This window comes from Euprymna scolopes, chromosome 2, assembly GCF_053919585.1.
Source record: "Euprymna scolopes isolate OS-2025 chromosome 2, ASM5391958v1, whole genome shotgun sequence".
NCBI classification, from domain to species: Eukaryota; Metazoa; Mollusca; class Cephalopoda; order Sepiida; family Sepiolidae; genus Euprymna; species Euprymna scolopes.
In genome coordinates, this window is record NC_136483.1 from 119,346,931 (window position 1) to 119,366,304 (window position 19,374).

Sequence of the window (19,374 nt, forward strand, 5' to 3'; positions counted from 1 at the left end):
AGGTCATTATTTCAATGAAACTATCACATAGACTAGTAAAACATTTTCCAAAATTGTATACACATACACACACACATAAAATATATATGAAGATATCGTTCTCATGAAGTAATAGAAGTGCGTTATTTTTTTAATTTAGTGGGTGAGGATCTTTTCGCCTCCCTACTTCCTTTTTCACAGAAAAAAACATTGCGAATCTGTCTCTGCTCTACTGTTACTTTTATGGTAGGTTATTGACTGAGCTCCAATCTATGTCTTCCCCCACTAAAACATTCGCAACAAATACTTGTCTAGCTACAACAACTGTCAACAACTCCCCTTTCTCTATCTGTGCTTAAAACTAAATGAAAATTCCATGAGCAGAATTTCTTTCCTAGAACTGTCCGTCTGTGGAACACAATACTGTGGGTCTGCTTCCCAGCTGACTATAGCATAATCATTTTCAAATCTAATGAGAATAAGTTCTTGTTGAGTCATCCTCTTAAATAATCTAGTCTTACCAAAGTTCCACCATTACTGATCTTGTTGTCTCATCATCTACCTAACACTTAATCCTTAACCTAGAATGGCCTCTGGGCCTTCATAAGCAGTGACCCTCCCCTCCTGCCACGACCAAAATAAATTTAAAAATTAAAAAAAAATTTTTTTTGGTACTTGTAAGTTTAATCAAGACATTAAAAAAATGAAAATATAAAAAAAAAAAAGTTGATATTGTATGCATCCGCTTTGGAATGAAGTTCTCTGAAAAAAAAATTCACTTAATTTCATCAAGTATTTTTTTTTTACAGCGAAAAATCAATTTGTTATGATACCGAGCAAAAGGTTTGGTTTTTAGGAAGAAAAGCTAGTAATAAAGATGAGGAGGGAGTGTCGGCGCTTTAAACTGAGTTATCTCTCCATGTTGTATTCAAAAAAATTCAAAGATGGCTACCTTCAACGCGCTGTCATAAAAACGTGTTTTTCCGCTGTAAAAAAAAACAAAAAACTACTCGATCAAATTAACTGAAATTTTGTTTCCAGAGATCTTCAGTCCAAAATGGATACGTACAATATAACCTTTATATGATATTTTCATTTTTTAATGTCTTGATTAAACTGTACAAATACCTTTTTTTTTAATTCCAATATAATTGGATGTGAATCCAAGTAGTGTTTATTGCACAATAAAAATAAACAATGGAATCCTAAGTGTTTCTTTATAGCACTGATATTTCAAAGTAATATTATTTTCAAAAAATTAAGTCAATTTTAATTATCTTTTTTTAATATCTAACATATTTCTGACCAAGCAAGTTTATTTTAAATTCAGTTTTAAAAAATTCAATCTAGACAGTGTAATTCTATTGATTATATATTGAGATTTTGGTTGTTAATTAAAATCACTTTCTTTATCCTCAAGTTTTTAACACTGACCTGTTGCTTCTATGATACTTACATCTCTAGTGTGAAAGTTCTTTAGAAGTTCTTGAGATGTAATATTTAAGTGTTGGACAAAATAGATTAAATAGTATAAATGTAATCCCAATATTTCAGTGACCTATAATTACAAGTGACATTCTTAAAGTAATTCCTCCTGTTGTTTCATTCTGTCCGAATGGATCAGAAAGGATTGCAAATTGCATTGTTCTGATGACTAAACTTATGCATTCATGACCGGAAAGTTTCATCTCTCTGTTACAAATATTGATGGTGGGGGACTCTAAAACAGAGATGCGTAATTGAATTCCTGGCAAAAGTGCATTGAGAATGGTGGTGACTATGTAGAAAAATAAATTCTAGAGCACAAAAGTTTGCACATTTTAATAGTACCACTCCCGTCTTCTTATCTCTTGAACTTTTTGAGTTGAAAAAAAATAAATAAAGGGCTTTACTTTTGGAACACCCCTCATATATTAAGAATATTGATCCAAATTTTATTAGGAGAATTTTTACTCGTTATAGAATTTTTTTTGTAAATAGTAAATTTTCAAATAAAAATTATATAACATTATTTGGTTTTCTAAAATTTTCAAATCAACCAAATGAAATATTTTCAAATAACAAATTGCTGAAACACAAAATATTGCTCATTTTATTGATACCACTTCCATCTTTGTAGCTTTTCAACTTTCTGAGTTAAAAATAAATAGGAGGCTTTACTTTCCAAATGACACTTGTCTATATATATATATATATATATATATATATATATATATATATATATTATACTAGTATTTCTAGATATACCGCTTTTTTTTGCAATTTTATAAGTTCAAAATCTCAGTAACTATTGATCAGAATTTAACAAATGAAGGCTCGTTGAAAAGCTAATGACCTGAATTGTATAGTGGACGATATGATATTTGCCCTTAAGGTCGCATATTTAGGGGATCATCCATTATCCAAAGCCTATTTTTGGTACTTTTTTACAGCTATAAAATGTTTTAATCATAATCATTTGTTTTCCTAGATTTGCATATGAATTACAAAATATCTGATATTTCCCCTAAACCTCTGGCCTTGATGCAGGGGAGACTAAAAGTTGCTATGGTTTCAAATGATCTGATATAACAGCAAGGCAAAATTTGATTCCAAATATTTCTCATATGTTATATCTCCCTTCTTTGGTTTTCATGCAAAAAGTAAATTACACAGTATATAAAGATTATTTGAGTCTGCAGATATTCATAATCACACTCTATTTCCAAAAGAGGGGAGATATAATATATGAGAAATATTTGGAATCCAAGTCACCCCTTGCTATTATTTCAGATGATTTGAAACCATAGCAGCAAGTTTTAGTCTCCCCACCATTAAGGCCAGAGGTTTGGGGAAATATATATGGATATATCTATACTCGTAGCCAAATTGAATATTGAAATGCTCATATTTTTGATTATATGAGACGAAACTACATGAAAATTTGCAGGCTTTTTGGAGATTATGATCCTATTCTATGTTTAAAATTTTATGACAATTGGTAAAAAGGAACTTATATTTTCAAACCAATAAAATATGTCCAAATTTGCCTACATTTGTATATATAGTGTCTTGGCAGGCAGTTTCAATTTTGCTGCTTTGGTTGTCTCCTATGGCCTTACCAAGCCACTTATATATATATATATTGTTTTTAAAATATAATTATCCACTGACATGTGTTTTGTCGTCTATGACTCATTAGAGTGGCTGAATCTAGCGAGATTCTAAATCGGGACCCCACGGTAATGAGCCTGACCTGATCTCGCTAGATTCAGCAACTCTGATGAGTCGTAGACGACGAAATACGTGTCAGTGGATAATTATATTTTAAAAACAATATATATACCGCTCCCCATGTGGGGAGGTACCAGATTGGTTAAAAGGAAATTTATTCGCAACTTGCATTTATGTAAAAATGCACTTTCGTAAATAATTGGATTCATTCAAAACATATCGCAAAGCAAAAACAAATAACTTTTTCATTTCGATACTTTTTTCTGACTAAGAGCGGAGGTCCGCTTGAAATATAAAAAATAACAATAAAAATATTAAATACAAAAAGTAACAACATTTTTCATGCTTCAAAAAACCCTCATAACCTTTAAATCACTATATATATATATATATATATATATATATATATATATATATATATATATATATATATATTAAATTGTGATTTGTATTTGCTAAAGTCAGTGAAACATGGAAAGTCAAAGTCAAAATAATAAATTTATCAGAAGTTTATTATTTTGACATTGACTTTCCATGTCTCACTGACTTTAGCAAATAGGGTGCATACCTTTATAAATATTTGCTAATATTTTCTTTCCTCTGATGAGATGGTAGACATCGAAACCCTATAGGTTAAGGAGATTAATTTTCTAAAGCATTCTTTGTCTTGCTTAGAATAATAAAAATTCTTTGATATGAAACTCAACCACTTCATTTCATTTCAATAAGAGTTTTTTTTTAAAATTCATTGAATTACAATTTAATTTGTTTGCTCTATCTTGCATATTGAGTAATTCTTGTTTAGATGGGATAACTTATAGAATATTACTGCCAGTAATATTTTGTAAACCTTACAATCTCACGTTTCCATAACAACTGATTGTTAAATAAAAACTATTCTGAAGAGTATATATATATATATATATATATATATATATATATATATATATATATATATGTATGTATCTATGAATGTTTTGGGTAAATACACTTGCATTTATATTTCACTCTTTTTTCTTCTTTTTCTTAGTTTAAATGCTCTATGCTTTTTAAATATAACAACAGCGCATATATAAATGAATAACAATTTATCTATATTCCAAGTTCCAAGGTTTTATTTACCTTAACAATCATTTTTTTCAACATATCAAAACTTCAGTATATTTTTACAGAACTCTTTCGTTTATATTGAACGCATTATATTTATGCTAACATTGAATTTTTACTCATCAGGAGACCCAAAAGTCTTTCTTAGGAAGAAAGAAACATAAACATGTAATGTCAAAAATGAAGCATATAGAAGAACTCACGTTGTGTGTTTATTTAGGTTGCCATCTTTGTTTTATGGGGAAAGCTATTCATATCCTTATTTTCGTATGGGTTTAAATTATATAATATTTAAGCTACAAAAAAAATTATATAAAAGAACTTACCGTAGTTATTTCTCAAGGATATAGGATGATGTCTGCATAATCCTTTGCATGGTAAATTTAAGTAGAGAGCTCAATGAAATCTATAATATAAATCTCACCTATCTATTTAAATGTATGTATGTCTGCCTAAAACTTTTTTCGACAATATTTTCAAAAGTTATTCCCTCTTTTCGATTGACTAGTCTTAATTTAAACCTTCATCACTTCCAGTTTGGCGATGGATGCAACAGCAAAGACGTCACGTTTTTTGTTATGTTCTTCACGGTACAGGTTTGAGCCTGCCTGCCTTCTACCACTTTTTGTTTTTGCTTAACACACACCTCCAAACACCCGGGCAATGCCAGGCATCCAGGCTGGTTGTAAATACAGAACAATATTTATAATAGTATATGGAAAAACTAAACAAGCAAACAAACATGGTAGGTGTTATATTAAATGATTGCTATTACCTACACCTACACCTCTAGTACAATGGACTGTTCTTAAGGATTATAAAAACTAAGCAAAAATTAATATTTCACTTCTAGACATTGAATTAATGTTGAATAAAACTTTTATAAAGTTTAGTTGATCCTCGACCTTCCATTAGAGTATTTCATAATCTAGAAAGGGATAATGCTAATTCTGCCATTAATCCTTCAGTTCCCCTAGTTGTCAAAACTGATGCATCTGATTCAGTAATAGCTACCTCATTAAGAAAACAAGGTTGGCCCATAGCTTTCTTTCCTAAGATACTCTTAAAGACATACTATGATAGAAAAAGAGGCATATGCTATAGTTGAAGCCTTATGAAAGTGGCCATATTATCTGATCGGTAGACAATTCCAACTTATCACAAACCAAAAATCAGTTTCATTCATGTTTAACCTGAAAACTATGAGTAAAATAAAAATTGAGAAAATTGCAAGATGGTGGATGGAACTTTGATTCATTCAATGTCTCCTATCGCTTTGGAAAAGAGAATGCTGCAGTTTCAGAACTTTTAACTGGTCTAACAACAAGCCCAGCTGATCTTCAAAGCATACACCAATAATTGTGCCACTCAGATATCACAAGAATGATACATATAGTTTGGAGCAAAAATTTGTTGTATTCAATCAGAGATGTAAAAAGAATTACAAACTTCTGCCAAATATTCACAGAAAATAAACCAAGGTTTTATAAGTCTCCTTCTGCAATACTCATGAAGACCACTCAGCCTTTTGAAAGGCTTAATCTAGATTTTAAGCATCCACTACCTTCTAAAATGCAAAATAAATAGCTGCTTACAGTAACAGATGAATATTCAAGATTTCCCTTCATCCTCCTCTGCCCTTAAAGTTATTCAATGCCTCCGCTCCATTTTCAACATTTTTGGAGTGCTTGTATATATTTACACAGATCGTGGACCTGCCTTTATGTCAGAAGATTTCATGAATTTTTTGCAGGACTTAAAGAGTGGCAGTAAGCTAAACCTCCCCTTATAATCCCCAAGGGAACAGACTATACGAGAGATATACTAATATGGAAGACAGTACAACTGGCAGCAGTAAACCGAAAAATTCCGATCTCAAAATGGGAAAATGTCATCCCTGAGGCTCTGAATGGAATTAGGACATTACTGGATACATCTACAAATGCATCACACAAGAGAGTTTTTTTGTTTCAATGATAAAGTTTGACAGGCACTTTTTACCCCTCATGGCTTGTTCAACCTGGAATCGTTTTACTGAAACATCATGTTTATTATAGTAAATATGACCTTCTAGTTAACAAAGTAAAACGAACTGAGGCAAACCACCAATACACACAGATTAGAAGTGTGGAAGGAAGACAGTCAACAATCTCCTTAAGAGATCTAACTTCGGCTGCTAATACTTGTGAAGAAGCCACTGCAATGGAGAATTATGAATATTCAGTTTACAGAACCAGCCCAATTAAGATAAGTGATCAAACCCCGCATGCATTCAGTTCAGATACTCTTCAGAATGAATCTGACTATCCTTACGAACCCCATTCTACATCTGATTCTAAAGACGGGCCAATTTTACAAAAACGGCCTCACCCTACTACTGAAACTGACACTCACTCTTTGAACACCTAGCAACCGAAGCATATAAAAAATGGAGTTGTTTTAATATTAGAAATGTTAAAACAACAATTGCAATTACATCTTAGCAATTAATGGAATTGATTATCTTTATTGAGAAAACACAAACCAAACACTTACTTGGAAACAGTCATATCAAAAGTACTCCTATATTTTTCATTGTTTGGTTTCATTCATTTTATTATAGATCCTATTAGGTTACTCTTTAGTCGATCCAATAAAATCTTGGTTGGTCCTGTTACTGGTGAACGAATAGTCTCAGTTACCTATAGAAAAAATCTGGCCTAGCCATTGTCAAGTCATTGCTGAAACTCAAGGATTAAAACGCTCATAATCACATTTAATCAATTTTAATCTATATTTAGAAATGTAACGAAAAATAAATAGGTCACAGAATTACTTGTATATTTTTTTAAACAGAGCTTAGATTTGGCAGAAGACCTGAAGAATGAAAACACCTAGTTTTTCATTTGTTTCAGTTTTTATGGCTTATGGTATATCAACCCCTTTTTAGATTATTTAATAACACGAGTTGCAAATGATCTATGAATTAGTTTTGTTTGTTCATATTATATATGGACCCATTTTTTAGTTATTTAATACCAAAACACAATGTCAAATGATTTAATCCGTTTTATGAGATATCAATCCTTTTAGGATTATTTAATGAAGAAACAAAATATCTATTTATAAACAATCAACAAGAAAATAAAAGCTTTTTTTTTTCTTTGTGGCTTTGTGGTGTCGATGGCTTTTTTTCTTTTTTTTTTTTCTTTGTGGCGTCAATGGGTTCAGGGTCGCCTGAGGAAGTCTCATTGACTGAAACAGATGGCTGTTTGTAGAGACCATATGTAACTGTTTACCCTCAAATAAATATATATATATATATATATATATATATATATAGTCATCCACATACAGTATTGTTTCGCTGTTTCATAGCTCATCAGTGCAGCTAGACAGGCAACTGCCTCAAGCCAGGATCGAAACCCGACCGCCCAAATGACAATCAAGGCTTTGAACCATTACACTATATGGCTGCTGCTGTGTGGGTAATGAATAAATGTTTTGACATCGTCCAAATGCCTCCGCTCGATTCGTTTACACAAAGAGCATCGCTTAATACGCTAATGGTAATTTGTATATCACTTCCCAATATGCTCAACTCAAGATAGGGAGCATTATTATATATATATATATATATATATATAGTAATTTATAAAATATATATGGCGACTAAGCTACACTGAATATTCTGCGTTTCATCCACTGTAGGATTCGTCAGGCTTATGCGCATAAGCCTGACGAATCCTACAGTGGATGAAACGCAGAATATTTAGTGTAGCTTAGTCGCCATATATATTTTATAAATTACTAACTAGCTCTACCTACGTATTGAGCACTTTTGAAGTAAAGACTTAAAGTTTACGCATAAATCTATACTTTCGTATATTAAATTTATGTGAGTAAATGAAGTAGTTATATATATATATATATATATATATATTTCTAAAAAACTAAAATAACTTTTCTTTTAAAATAATAATTTTGCCAGTTTAATTAGTTCATATAGCAAAAAAGAATTTTTTTTAAATTTCAAGTGAATTCTAATATAGAGACAAGCACTTTTCAGTCCTTTTTCAATTAAAACAATTTATAAAATAGTTAAAATTTAAGTTTCAATATTAGTTTTATTTGAAAGATATTAACATAATTATAACTAGTAAAATCAATCAAAATAATATTACACCTCTATTTTTAATTCTTTTTATAGATTTAATGTCTTTATAGATTTAAATTCATAAAAAAAGCAATTTTTATCATAAAAACAAGAATACTTTTGATCAAATTTCATCTTTCTTGATAAATTATTTTTCAAACCATTCCCCCCCCCCCAAGCAAGGCATATTGCCACTTGGAACATGAATGTCTACTATTTGGGATCATGTCTAACAGGTGACTTGTAGGGAATTGAGCAGTGAGGTGTCTGTTCACATTACATTTAAACTTGGACAGGTTAGTATAGTAAGGGAAACAGGAAACAGAGAGGGAATTCCAAAGAGTAGCAATCCGAAGGAAGAAACTATAAGAGTAGACATTGCGAGTAAAACAATCACATTTGTGAGTTATTTTTCAAAGTGGCGACTAGAAATAACGAAACACTTATCTTTTGGCAACTGCATTTGTTTCACTGACAATCTTCCAAAGCTCACTACTGAGTGAAAAATATCTTTTCACCTTTTTTTTTTTAATAAAACGAACAAAGTTAAATTATTTAAACAATAAAAGTTTAATATAACAATATAGTCTTTTTTTAACGAAGGCTGTTAAAAAAATATCCAAAGGAATTAGAATGTTTATACCTTCAAGTATCAACATAAAATTTGTTGTATATTTAGAATTACACTTATTAAAAAAAATTTTTTTTAATCTTTATGATATACATACTCATCACAGAATGAAGATGTCATATTCTAAAAATCATGTGGATTTGGCTAGTAACTTTTCTATTTGGCTAATAAACGAAAATATTTAGTTGTCAAAGGTCAACTAAAGATAAATTTGTCCGTAGAGCCCTGGTAGAAGGCTTCCCAGTATCTAGGTACCTCAACATTCAAGAGGTGAGATTTTACTGTTTGTCAGGTCAGTATGGACTACGTATGTTGAGAGGGTACAAGTGTTCATCAGAGCACATTTGATTAGTACTTGTAAAACAGGTACAAGGATATGGCATTGTAACGATGGGACAGAGGTTAGAGCTTGACAAATAGTGCGGGACCTATAAATTTTAGACTCTTTTTTGGACCCTGTTTAAGATTGAGAGACTAGTGGTAGATGCACAACCCTAAATATGGCAACAATAATCCATGCATGAACGAATTGTGGCTTTGTAAAGATATAGAATGCTCTCTGGTGCGAGCGTATGTATGTGGTCAGATGCCTTTCCGGGGATAAGGCAGGTTTCAACAATAATTCACAGGAGAACAGTTTATGTCAGAGGACGAGACGTCGAAGTGTAGCGAGTTGTTAGACGAACTCGACTCTTCATATGAAGAGGGTATTTAAGGTAAACAAGGAGGTCACGTGATGTGACGGAGTCCTTTTATTTCCTTCTTTCCTCTTCCTCCGTGTTGTACGGGTATGATCCGAATTTACGCACTTGTTTGAGCTAATTTATAATATATAATTTTCTTCCAAGAACTTCGGACGTCTTCGGATCCGTGACGGACGACGCGTATAAGTAATTTCCTCGGGAGTTACTTCCAGGGGGGTTTCTTCGGTTGGATCTTTATGGTCTATACTGTCATCTTGTGTGTTTTCTGTGTCACTGTGCTTGGAAGAGTCCGATTGTTCATCTATTGATGATTCGGATTCGACATGTATGGGACTATCTATTTCGTATTCACTTTCGGTATTGTTTTGATCAATGGTGTGGTAGTTAGGGTGTTGTTCAACTTTGATAATGTCAGACTTCTTCACTTATATTTAGCTGAGGATTCATGTCTTTTTAATCTATTTCGGTGTTTCTCTTCAATCAGGCTTTTGTATTCTATTGGTAGTTTTTCTCCTGTGATTTGGTCTCTCATTGTCCAAATTTCTAGTGAAGAGTAGCCATTTTCTCTGAATCTGCTGTTCATATTGGAAATTATTATGGCCAATTCAGTGTCTGTTATTTTGCCACCATTTGGTTTCAATTTGCATAGTTCTGTATGGAATTCTGATATTGAACGTTCACTAATAGGGTTTTTGTTAATGTTCTTTATTTCTCCGACCTCTATTTTGATATGGAACGATTCCAGTGAACTATCGGTGAGTAGGGCTTGAAATCCCGAAGCGCCATCGACCCTGATTTTTACTTCATCTCCTGACGGGGGGATAGAATCTTGATATGGTGGTGATTAGGCCATCCTTAAGAGATTGACTGCTCTCCGATAGTAATAATGTTGCCTGTGTCAAGGAAGAAACATTTTCTCGAACTAATAATATCAGTTGTCCTTCACGTTTGATGACATCACTAGCGTACCAGCTCCCAATTTTGTCAGGTGGTTTTGTTGACGATTGATTTTTGAACTGACTTGGTACCTGCTTTAGTGATACGCAAGTGTGGCAACTATCTACGGTGCGATTGATGGCTTTATCTGTATCCAGTGCATAGAATCCCATATTAAAGATTTGTTTTAACTGATGTTTACTGGCGTGTTGGAGTTGTAAATGTAGAGCGACCAAAAGTCCATCTAATACCCCTTGGGGAATGACGATTCTTTGTCTAGCAGGCCGTAAGGCTTCTTCCCGCATAACTATGATTAACCAATCTGCAGGGGCTGATGAGAGTTTACAATGTTGTAAATACCTTTTAATTGTGGTTAACCCTTTCTTCTTTTTAGATGGAGTTCTGCCATCGCGTAGTAGCCGATATACTTGTTGTAAGTCTGGACAGTCTTGTTGAGCTTGAATCCACGTATTGCGAGTCATGTATGGGATAGGACAGTGACCAGCTAGTATGTCTTTTACGGTGACTTCTCTAACCACGGATTCCTCTAGGGCACTGATGAATTTACAGATTTGGCATTTTCCTTCGCAATGGATAGGATTTCGGCTGGCGTAATCCGATATATTATGACAGGATATCGAGATATGACACTGAGGAACGTCGTGACTCTGGAGCTTGCGGAGAATGCGCCGCGTTGGAGTTTTTCATATGCTTGTACACAGGGTCGGCTATCTGTGAATACTTCGGTGATGTTTTCTGATTGAATTATATATGGGCTGAAGTGTTTGATAGCCGAAGCTATGCCCAGAGCTTCCAACTCACAAGCTAGCCAACCTGCTTGGTTGGATGTTTTACGAGCGTTGAATAGACCTGCGAGGTGGGGTTTGTTTCCTCTTAATACGAAAAGGGATGCCGCTAAGCCGGCAGAGGTTGTAGCTGCGTCCGTGATTATCTGTAGTTGGTCCTCTCTTCTAGGTAAGGTTAGGATTTTGGCTTGTTTAAGGTGTTCTTTGGCTTTGAGGAATGTGTCTTCCAGATCTGATGTCCATTTGATTCTGTCGTTTGACGAGCCCATTGCGCAGACTTTATCTAGAGGTGCTAAAAAATCTGAATGTTTAGGTATAACTTTACTTAGGAATTTGTAAGATCCTATGAATGATCTCATTTCTTTGATGGTTTCAGGGAGATTGCAGGCAGCCAAGGTATTTAGACGATGACTTGTAGCTTTGAGGGTTCCATTGGTCCATCGCCAACCCAAAATTTCTGTCGATGTTGGACAGCAAACCGTTTTAGATGGGGATAACTTCAAGTTATTCTTATCTAGTGTTTGTAATACTTCTTCCCATACGTTGTTAAGTTCCCGGGGTGTGTTGGCCCCGACATATAGGTCATCAGCCAATTTTACCACCGATCCTTTTATCATTAGATCGCCTAGGACTTTGGACATTAATTGTTCTAAAGCTGATTCAGAGCCTGGAAGACCCATCACTGCTCTGGTATAAACATGTACACCACGGAATGGTGTACAGATGCCGACATTTCATTGATGATTTGGTCAAGGGTATTTGAAAGTATGCTTGACTTAAGTCAGTTTTAATTAAGAATTTAAACTGAGCAATATGTCTTATGATGTCATCTACTTTGGGCATGAGAGCAGGTTGTGGTTTGGTGTACTGGCTCAGTTCAGTGAATGCAGTCACTAACCGAAAGCCTCCTGAAGGTTTGGTAACAAGGAATGAAGGGTTTACATATTCCGCTGTGATGTTTATGTTTTCTGGGCGTACAAAGACACCTTGTTCGTATAGTTCATCAATCTTGGTTTGGAGTCGCTCTAGATTTGTCCGGTTATATAATGGAATGCGTCCCTTTCTTTGTGGTGGTAGAGATACGGCAACATTAATCCTGTGTTGGAAATTTCCTGATCTTCCATTGTAGCATCCGATTACCGGTGAAAATACCCGATTATATTTCTTATTTGTCGTGAAGAAGATGGTCTTTTCTTCCTGGCTAAGGATGTTCGAGGGGTCCACAGAAATTTCTGCTGACCTGTCCGTTTGTTTGGAATGATTGGTAAGAATTATTGGAGTCGGTTTCAAAGTATCACTGGATAGTGATAATTGGGTCGTGTGGCGTATCTGACATACTTGCTCATGGCGTTTGATGAGTATGGGTATGGTGGACTTGTTGGTGAGCGTTATTATATCATGATCCGGTTTCACTAGCTCACATTGGATCCATTCATCCTGATTGTTATTGCATCTAGGTTCTACTGAAACTATTTTATCCTGGTATTCAGGTGGTATCGATAAGGCAACGCTGGAACCAGGTAGTAGGCAGGTCTGTCGTGGGACGCGCAATATAGTTGCTGCTTTAACATTAGCGTGTCTTTTTATATTGAGGTATTTGAAATCACAGCAATCACCGAGGTAAACGTGGTTGGTGTTTGCGCGAAGGTAAACGTTATTCCTGTCCATAAATGGCATGCCACCCAGAATGGCACAGTTCAGGTCCTTAACTACAAGTCCGTCGAAGCGAAAGCAGTGAGCTTGATTTGTGATTGGACACCTTCTCGAAACATTGAAGTGTACTTCCCCTTCTATTTCCATGGGGGAGACACCGTCCGCCATGTTAGCTTTGTGGATGGTGGGCAGGATATTTAGTTTTAGACGTCTCGCCTCGCTTTTCCTAATTAAATTAGTTTCCGCACCGGTGTCCAGTATAATGATCGAGTTTTCTTTGTTTGTTTCTACTTCCATACACGGTGATAATACAATATCTACCTTGTTGATTTTGGGGTTCTGAGGTTGTTTAACTCGGACCATTCTACTGTTGGGTTCGTGGTACTCGAAGTCTTCGTCTTCTTCTTCAGATTCCGATAAGATTTCAATATCAGTAATTTTAGATCGAAGAAATCTTCTATCTGATGTTGGCATAAAAGGGCAGTTTTGGAAGTAGTGAGTCTCTGCACCTGGTCTGTTTGCTGCATCGCAGAGGCAACATTTCGGTCTTTTTGTCAGGCGACCTCTCTGGTTTCCAGATCTTCTACTTCTATTGATGGAAGAGTATGCTATATTCCCTTCTCTGTCCCCTATTTCTTGTAATAGGGATGGTATAGCATCACTGATCTCCGCCCTAATAGAATATAGAGTGGAGTCCCTTAGAGTGATCGCGAATCTTTGTTTAACAATGGATCGTAGTTCTCGATGGATTGCATCAAGCCAGATCATCACCGTGATGTTCTGTAATGTAGGGGTTAGGCATTCATCGTTTTCTAATTTTGATCCGCAATGTTTAATGGCTGAAGATTTTGTAATCAAGCTGTCTTCCATAAATGAGTAGCATCTTTCCCAGAGAGCCTCTCTTGTTTCATTGGCGCCACATTTAAATTTAAACATGTTCATTATGGTCGTACCGGATTTACGACAATCATAGTATTGACGGAGTCTATCAAAGATTTCGTCAATACTGTGCGCCTCTTCTTTTACGAAGGTACTACTAACAACAGGGGCATGGATGCTTATAAAGCCGAGTAGTACTTTTAGGTTAATGGCTTTTTTTTCCGCCGAGAATCTTTTCCCATTAACCTCTTGTTCATCGGTTATGAAGCCTCTGTGGGGGATGCCACTTGCGACACTGCACCAGGTTTTAAGGTCCTCCAAATAGTGTTCGAATTTATCTTCATTTGAGATATGGTATAATAACTGCTCACACCAGGCTTCGAGCGAGCCTCTTGATTCGTGTTCAGTGAGGATTCTTTGTTTAGTGCTGAAGGCAGACATCCTTTTATTTTAATTTTAATTTAAAAGTTTCCAAATTAATCACCGTGAAATTGAACAAGTTGAAAAAATAGCCGTAGAAAACTTTAATCAAAGATCAGGGTGGAGACTTCTTTTTTTTTTTTTACTCACTCAAAGGTGTGTTGTTATAAGAACAACAACATATAATTAAATCGACTATCGTAAAAATTCAATTTCTTTTAGAAAAAATAAACGAAAAATAAAAGTTCAAATTTCTAATAATCTTTGCTGTAATATGAGTGAGAGTAAAAATTGTTTTGTTTTTTTTGTTGTTGTTACTTTCGTCCTTTCAATAGTTTAAAAGTTTAGCAAAGAAACTTTTGAATTAACAAATGGCATCCGTTATTTTCTATCAATATCTGAAAGAAAATAAAAGTGAAGAAACAGTCTGATTAAATTAATTCTTTAAGCTTTAAGGTAAGATTCGTGCGACAAGAACATACGTGTGTATGTTATGTTACTAATAGAAATGTGGTGTGTTTTTTTTTTTTTTTTTTTTTTGTAGAAAGTCTTACCGTACACCGACCCCTAGTCAATGGGCACTTATTTGCTTCCGTTTGTAAAATGTACTATTGAGGGAGGCTGAATTCTTTTGAATTTTTGGCCGCTGCCACCACGTATGTATGTGGTCAGATGCCTTTCCGGGGATAAGGCAGGTTTCAACAATAATTCACAGGAGAACAGTTTATGTCAGAGACGAGACGTCGAAGTGTAGCGAGTTGTTAGACGAACTCGACTCTTCATATGAAGAGGGTATTTAAGGTAAACAAGGAGGTCACGTGATGTGACGGAGTAATTTTTTAGCACCATGGATGGTGCCCACCTTCTTTGCAGCAGCTTTGTCCGCAATGTAGTCGTTCCAATTCATGTTGCTTATGAATGTGCCTGTTACAATCTTATTTTTTAGGTATGTGCTCCACATTCAAGCACTGCCAGAAACGATGCCCAAATGAACCCTGAATGCACTAGTTTGCCCATACAACAGAAACTTACTCTATTCGGCATAGCCTCTACAATGCATGAGTTCTTTTGAAAAATAATAACTTCAACCCTAACCCAATTGTAACACTAACAGGCTTTTCTGTGACATCACAGAAATGTTATGAGAAATGTTATGATCTGCTTCAATTTCGATCTTGCAGAAAAAAAAAAACAGAATACCGGTTCTTATCAAAAAGAGTATCTTGCAGTAAATTCGTAAAAAATTTGACAAAGTAAAATGAAATAGTAACATTTAGATGACAACAAAAGAGAAGAAAAAAACTAAAAAAAAAAAAAAAAAGCTTCTCTTGTTGGGGTCTTATTTTTTAAGGTAAAGAAAATAAGGCGCTTCTACACTATTAGGACGCAATTTAGTAGTCGGTAAATGAAGTTTTCAGATAAAAACAATGGTTTCTACTAATTTTTTTGTTGTTGTCAATTCTAATAAATTACAATGGCAGCTTCCAAATTATGCAGTCGAAATTACTTGAATATTACTGAATTATTAAAAAAACTTTTATTATGTTAGCAGGTGAAAAATTGCCACCATCTTGATTAAATCGAAACGGAAAATTACCTCCCTTTTGAACTCTCCTGTATCGTACGATCGTTTTCATCAAATTCTAGTTTTTAATAAATAATTTTCTACCTTATCGATTTTCGTAATTTTTGTATATAATCATCTTAAAAATTGTTTTCATGTGAAATTCAGTATTATGATTTCCAAAATTTCGTCCTTATTATGTAGAAGCGCCGAAAATAACATATCATAATAATCGGCAGCAGAAACCCCCAAAATAACCGAAACAAAATTGATCCACTTCAAAAGTATCAAAAATAAATATACCAAATGCCTCCTTTTTTATTATTATAAACAAAATTAATGAACACTTATTGATTGGTGAATTAATTCATTAATTGTGGCTTTAAAAAAATAAAAATAAAATCCGGTACTTGTACAGTTTAGTCAAGACATTAAAAAATGAAAACATCGAAAAAAGTTTCAATTGTATGTATCCGTTATGAGACGAAGTTCTCTTTAAAAAAAATTCACTTAATTTCATGAAGTAGTTTTTTTTTTGTTTTGTTTTTTTACAGCGAAAAAACAATTTGTTATGATACCGAGCAAAATGTTCGATTTCTAGGAAGAAATGCTAGTATTAAAGATGGGAAGGGGTGCCAGCGCTTTAACTGGAGTTATCCCCCTTTGGCATTTCTAAAATTCAAACAATTTTTTTTTTTTTTAGTCCAAGATGGCCGCCTTCAATGCGCTCTCATAAGAACGTGTTTTTCTGCTGTAAAAAAAAAAAAAAAAAAAAAAAACTACCTGATGAAATTAAGTGAAATTTTTTTTCGGAGAACTTCGTTCTATAACGGATACATACAATTTAAACTTTTTTCGATATTTTCATTTTTTAATGTCTTGACTAAACTGTACAAGTACCGGATTTTATTTTTATTTTTTTAAAGCCACAATTAATGAATTAATTCAACAATCAATAAGTGTATAAGTACCTAAAATACAAAATATTTTATTTTTCTCAGACGAAAACAATCTAAAATAAAAATATAAGTCATTGTAAAAATTATTTTCTTAAAAAAAAAAGTTTTTAGAATAACATCGGAAAATGAATTTTTAAGTTTTTTTGTTGTTTTTTAATTATTAATATTTTTGTTGTTTTTTCAATTATTAAGTATTTTTATTAACAAAAATGGGTATGAGTGTTTATTAGGATCCTATGATAGTTCTTCGCCCCATAAAATGATATTCTACTTTTTGTGGAGATTATATGGCAGTAACGCAAATATATTAGATTTTAGAGTAGGGGATCAATTTAGCATATAAATTTAACGTCGAATGAATGATCACACACTTTCCGATCAGATAAACGACATGTAACCTTTTAAAGGCTTTAGTTATTGGAGAAGGATGAAGAGTTGGGGAGTGGGAGTTTAAAGGATGCGAGTGTATTATTACAATCCATAGAGGTACGACAAAGTGGTCAAAAATTTTAAAATATGAATGTTATCAAAGGCAAAATCAGTTACTAATTCTATCTTTCTGAAAAAAGTTTTCTATGGTTTTACTCATTTTAAAACGTTTAATCGGTTCAAAAATCATGCATCGATAGGTGCGAACAAGAAAAATTACGGCACGATGACCCCTTAAATATGCGAAGTTTGGAAAATAAGTTAAAACTAAAAAATGATACAAAATACTGCTAAAAACCCACCGAATATATGCCACGCCGCCACGGTAACATATATTGGTTGGCTTTTAACAATATTTTGTATATTTTTTTAGTTTTAACTCATTTTTCAAACTTCACACATTTAGGGAGTCATCGTGCTGAAATTTTCCTTGATCGCACCCAGTAAAACAATAACATTGTATGATTTTTGAACCGATCAAACGTTTTAAATGATTAAAGCCACTAAAAGCTTTTCGGAAAACTTTTCCAGATATGTAGAAGAGTAACTTATCTTGCCTTTGATAACATTTATTATTCATTTTTTTTTTTTTTTTTTTTTTTTTAATTTATGAACACTTTTTCGTAGTGAGAATTGTAATACAAGCGCCTCAGGCAGGGATGCATTTAATTTTTTTTTTTTTTTTTTCACAAGTTTTTCAGTCGTGAAACTTACCATTTATTAGAAATCAGTCATGGCATGGACATGCGTTCAATTTTCATGTCATCAACCTTTTAGAGATTGTGATGTCATTATCCATGACATACCCTTTGTTATATCACCTTAATGTTTGTTTATTAATTAGAAATATACAGCCTCGAAATGCGCGATTATTTTATGTTAAATTTATATGCCAAACTGATCTCCCTCCTCTAAATTCTAATATATTTATTTTTTACCGACAAATATTTTAGTGTTCACATGTAATAACCTAAAAATTTATAGAATATAATTTTTAAGCTACATTATTTTAATTTATTCTGGTGCTACTATTGTTTTTGTTATTATTAATATTTTTCTAATTAAAAATAAAATTAAAAAAAAATCAAAATTGTTTTAATTATTAATATTTTTCTAATTAAAAATAAAAAGGAAAAATCGAAAACTTCTAAAAATGTTACATAAATTAATTTTCTTTTTAATGAATGTAGATACCGGGATCTGGGGAATCGAAACCGGTGAACTAACTAGGACTCATTAATTACTACACCATTTCGTAATTTTTAATAATGCATATTATAATTATTGGAGCGATATTATGCGAGGTTTTAATTATTAATAATAATAATGAATTATTTTAATAATTTCTTTTTATAACCAGGGACTTACCAATACAAAGAAATTGGCGGCGGCTGAGAATAATTGAATAAAAACTATTTACCAGGGGCAGATAACTTTTATAAGCCCTCCCTACTCTCTTACCAGAAATATTTATCTATGTTATCGTAATAAAAAAGAAAATTTATTATAGTGTGAACTTTTTTGTAAATATTTAGATAAATAAAGGCATTTAATCTTATAAATATAATTTTCTCTAAATTTGGTGAAGTGCTAAAGTCTTCTACTTGTCTGTGCTACTCATAACTAGACAATACAATTACTATTCATTCATCAAAGCATTCCTTTCATTTTTTTTTACCATTGTCCGTCACTTTTATCGGTAAAAGTAAAGATCGCCGGTGTAAACATAATGCGATTTAAAAAAAAAAGAATGGTTTTATGTGGTGTTTTTAATATCCTTAAATGAGGAACCACATAGAGTTATTTATAGAGTTATGTGATTAAAAGTCCGATTTGTATCGCCAAGACAAAATCCCAAAATAATGTCCTTAGTGTCATAATATTTAAAAACAAAAATAAAAATAAATATAGGTTATGTTTACTATAGAACGAAAAAGTGGTCAAAAACAAATAGCTGGA

The 19,374-nt window shown here is 33.2% G+C and overlaps 1 protein-coding gene across 3 annotated transcripts in view; it reads right to left on the reverse strand.

The window, feature by feature from the left end:
• Positions 1–18,849, reverse strand: part of LOC145295103 (queuosine 5'-phosphate N-glycosylase/hydrolase-like) — a 92,872-nt gene extending 74,023 nt beyond the window's left edge. Inside the window, exon 1 of one of the 3 annotated variants that reach the window (XM_080141438.1) lies at positions 18,784–18,849. The gene's annotated coding sequence lies outside the window, so the exon portion shown is untranslated. Of the gene's footprint in view, positions 1–4,625; positions 6,267–18,129; positions 18,405–18,783 lie in introns of those variants that run through there. The other 2 variants (XM_080141437.1, XM_080141439.1) reach the window with 2 other exon arrangements.
• Positions 18,850–19,374: the final 525 nt, after the last annotated feature.